Here is a 4,758-nt window from a genome sequence, read left to right as displayed (position 1 = left end):
CTCATGATTGTGATGATGTTACAAAAAATGTTGATGACAAACAGGAGTAGAAACAAGAGGAAGAATCTAGTGATATGCACATCTCAAGCAGTGAGAGCACACCTAGAGGAGGAAAAGAATCACCACAAAGCAGAAGAAAGGATGAAAGCAATGAACAACCAAGAAGGTCCTCACGCCAAATTCAACCACCAGTAAGGTATAAAGACTATGCCTTGATGACTAAAGTGATGAATGTACTAGAGCCTTTGAACTTTAAAGAAGCTAATGAACATGCATAATGGAGAAATGCAATGAAGGAAGAATATGATTCTATTATAAAAAATGATACATGAGAATTGACATAATAACTTAAAGATAAAGTTCCCATAGGATCAAAATGGTTGTTCAAAACTAAATTTAATGTTGATGGAACTATTAATAAATATAAAGCTAGATTTGTAGCAAAGGGTTATTCACAAATATAAGGGATAGATTATGAAGAAACTTTTGCACCAGTAGCTAAAATGAACACCATTAGAATGATGATTGCATTGGCAACTAAGCATAACTAGAAGCTAATCAGTTAGATGTCAAATCAACATTTTTGAATGGAGAATTGAAAGAAGAAGTCTATCTTGTTCATTCATAATTTTTTGTAAAACATGGAGAAGAGCATCTTGTTTGCAGGTTAAAAAAAGCATTATATGGACTCAAACAGGCACCCAAGTCTTGCTATGTGAAGATTGATAAATTCTTCTCTCAATAGTGTTTTATTCAATGTAAAGGAGATCCAAATCTCTATATCAAGAGGGATGAAAAAGGATATATTTTTTTTTATTTCTGTATATATTCATGATCTTATCATAACAAGAAGTGCTACCAAGGTGATTGAAATGATAAAAAGAAGTTTGTCACGAGAATTTGAAATGAAGGATCTTGGAGAGTTGCATTATTATTTAGGCTTTGAAGTTTGGAGAGATAATGATAGAACCTTTGTCACACAAAGAAAATACGCACATGAATTAATCAAAAGACTCAATATGAATGGATGTAAAGCAATATCTACACCACTAGAACAAAATTTTAAACTCAGTAGTGATGTTAAAACAAAAGAAGTGGATAGCACATTATATAGACAAGTGGTGGGAAGTTTGAATTACTTAACTACAACCAGACTAGATATTGCATATTCAGTCAACATACTTAGTCAATTCATGGCAAAGCCATATCAAAGTCACTAGAAAGCAGCAAAGAGAGTTCTTCGATATTTGAAAGGGACTAAAAACTTTGAAATTGAATATACTAATGATTTGACTTTTGAGTTGACAAGTTATTCAAATTCTGATTGGGAAGGAGATCGAGATGACATGAAGTCCATGTTTAGCTATGCATTCAATATTGGATTTGGTATTATGTCATGCAGCAGCAAGAAAGAACCAATTGTTTCTTTGTCTTCCACTGAAGCAAAGCATAAGGCCCTATGCAATGCAACCTGTGAAGCAATTTAGCTAAGAAGAATTCTTGAAGACATGGGAGAAAAATAGGAGGGACCAACAATTATCAAGTGTGACAATCAAAGCTCTATCAAATTGGCAAACAACTCAGTCTATCATACAAGATCAAAGCACATTGAGACACAACATCATTTTGTATGAGAAAAGATAGAGTCAAAGGAAATTAATTTGATCTATTGTAATACAAATGATAATGTGGCAGACATCTTTAATAAGCCTTTAGGAAAATACAAGTTCTTGCTATGTAGAGATAAGTTGGGTGTGATAAACAATTCATTTCTCCATTAAGGGATGACTAGGAGTTAATGGAGAAATAGAGTGTTCTAGATGTCGTAAAATTCATGTGAATATTCCGGATTATGTAGAACTCTCTAGATTTTGTAGAACTAGAATCTTGAATATTCTAGAGTATGTTAAACTCATTAGGTTCAGTATGAGTCACTTGTAGTTAAGTAATTAAGCTAATCACAATTGAGTAGGTGTTATTTTCTTTTATAAGGAAACCTGGTCATGTATTATACAATCAGTTTTGAGCATTGTCCTGAATTAATAAAACCTTATTGTGTGTTCTGTCCTGGCTATTTATTTAAATACAACTGGTAAAACATGAACCTCAAGTTCTTCGGGCTAAGAATATCTGGCAAAATTTGATTAATAAGAACACGCAAACGATGAAGTTGGAACCAAAGCATGTTGCAAACTTAGAATAGCAAAAGAGGATTTATGCACACATTATGGCATTACAGACAAAAGTTAATAGGTTATATGCCAATAAACATGCCTTATCTATTCAGCTGTAAGAGTAATTAATTACTAAATCAGATGGATTTGAAATTTGAGCACCACAAGCTGCTCGTTGATTAATCGGAATGCACGGTAGAGTTAATCATTACGAATTGGCAACCCTTTTTGGGTTTTTAACAGTAGGATAGTGGAAACCGACAGGGAAATTTTTTTTAAAACAACAGGACGGTGGAATCCCACCCCTGCACAAAATTATTATAAAGCACACGCCTGGTCAAGTATACCAAACAACTTGATTGTTCTACAAATAATGCAATTGTCAATTTACTTGATCAATAAACTATACCTGAAAAGCACTCACAATTGTCATATTTCTTTTTTGCCAAACTATGGTAGCTCAAAAGTTCGGCAGAGTTTCATCGCTATCAATGAAGCCAAAAGTTCCTCACAGGTCCACTTGTAGTAGTTGGCCTAACCGCTAAAGGCTTTGCCGGACAATATCAGCTTCTTGAAGAGCACATCAAGGGACCGATGAAGGGCAGTTCCTTTCGGTGGCAACTTTTTCCTTCTTTCTCGGCACCCTGAAATGGGAATCGTCCAATACTGCTCCTTCACCTTTTTGTCTCAAAAACTCATCATTGCTCTCAACCCAAGTCTTGCAACATTAGATTTAGTATAATCAAGTCAACAATTCTAGCTTGCAGATTGTTTACTGAAATATTTCAACAAATGCTAAGTTGTAGTGGTAGCTTTAGCTTTACTGTCCAACCTTTTTTCATCAAAAAGGTTGCAATGCAAAGCAATTGTTAGCACCCAATTAAGCACTCTGGCTGTATTGAGCCCGGCTGCCCAGTAGCTTCTTATGCAGTAATAGGACCCCGGCTCTCCTCCGCAACCCTCACGGACAACCCCCGCCCGCTCTGTGAGTTATCTACAGCCCTCCTGGAAGATCCCCGCCCACTCTGCGAATTATCTGCCCATTCTCTATTTCTGCCAGTGAGCCTCTTCAATGTTTGCTTCAGAGATTGCAAATATACTCCTGAGAACCGGCAGTGGATTCTTGATTCCTGGGATAACCCGGCATCCTTTGCTCCGAATATGACCTTAGAAACGAAGAGGGATACCTGGATGATATGGTAAATCGCTCTGATCTCAGACCACGCTCATACCAACGGCTCCCAGATCCACTAGTGTCTCGGCTGCACGAGGCGGCGCCGCTCATTGAAGCCTGCTTTGACAGACGAGGGCGGGTTTCAGAGGTGGACGGGCCCTGAGAGCGCGAGTGAGAGAGCGCAGTGACGCTACAATTCCTTTGCACACCCGGTTTTAGCCCTTCTGCCGTGCAAATATACCATTCCGTGGCCAACTGATCCGACTCCTTGCGTAGTCTCACCAGAGAATGCCCAGTGGAGTACGAGCGACGGAATTTCTTGCCCTGATCCAAGCCCAGCACGGACAGTGATACTTGAGAATCGGTGGGAGCCTCGACATCGTGGTCCGTGCGGACGCTCCAGTTCCTCGCTCTGCCCACCACAACCGTTACCTCCTCCGGTGGCGTGATCTCGGGCAGCTCGATAATTCCGTAGGCGGTACCCGTGGGGTTCGCGTCATTCGTGGGCACCAGATCGGTTCGGCAGATCGGACACGTTGTGTGGGAGAAGAGCCACATATCAATGCAGTCCGGATGGAAAGCGTGGCTGCACTTGGGCAGCAAGCGGAGCTGCTCGTCATCTTCGAATTCGTTGAGACAGACCGCGCACTCGAGCGTTTCTTTGGTCTGCGTCTTGAGGCCCTTCACGAGATCGTAGCTGAACACCGGAAAGCTTTCGATGACGGCTCTGTCGAGACCACGGTTGCCCTGGTTCTGCCTCCGCGCCTGTGCATTGGCCCCTCTCACCCCTCGTCTCAGGCTTTCCTCTCCTCTGGCGTATTTGCTGCAGCAGATAGTGAAATAGCACACAAAGACAAGCATGCCCACCAGAACAACCAGGATAATGGCCGTGGATGCGGTTACACTACCGTTGAAGCTGCCGTACAGATCGGTGTCGTAATCGGGAGGGCTATTGATGTTATCGGCCAATCTCAGAGCAGAAAATGGGGCAACAAAACTAAGATTCTCAGAGTTTACGACCAAATTAAAACCTCCGACCACCAAATTAGGTGGTGGGTTCTTCGAACGGTTCACCAGAGCTAATCGTCTACTATTCATTTTTAACCCGATGAATCCACACGCCTGATAAAATTAAAATTCCGACAATCTCGTTGCAGAGAAATGGGTCACGGCATCTTGCTTTATATAAAATAAAAAAGCACAAGTATTCAGACTTTGATTCTATGTTGCCGTGGCCTTCAAGAAATCCATGCATCTAGTAAGCTCTAATGGTCGCCTTCGAGAATTCTATGCATCTAGTAAGCTCTAACGGCCGATAGGCTGGCATTGACTTGAAAAGAGCTGGCCTTCTGTATCTGTGGGGCAGAGCATAGATGTTATTGCAGGTGAGTTAATAACTATATATATATT

The 4,758-nt window shown here is 40.6% G+C and overlaps 1 pseudogene; it reads right to left on the bottom strand.

Annotated features, from left to right (window-relative positions):
* Positions 1 to 2,516: 2,516 nt before the first annotated feature.
* On the bottom strand, positions 2,517 to 4,474 carry LOC149234498 (uncharacterized; annotated as a pseudogene).
* Positions 4,475 to 4,758: the final 284 nt, after the last annotated feature.

This window comes from Pinus tabuliformis, chromosome 8 (assembly GCF_031772625.1).
Source record: "Pinus tabuliformis cultivar Carrire ecotype Pingquan chromosome 8, CPIR1, whole genome shotgun sequence".
In the NCBI taxonomy this organism is placed as follows: domain Eukaryota; kingdom Viridiplantae; phylum Streptophyta; class Pinopsida; order Pinales; family Pinaceae; genus Pinus; species Pinus tabuliformis.
Note: the sequence above shows the minus strand (reverse complement) of the source record. Positions and strands in the feature narration are given on the sequence as shown.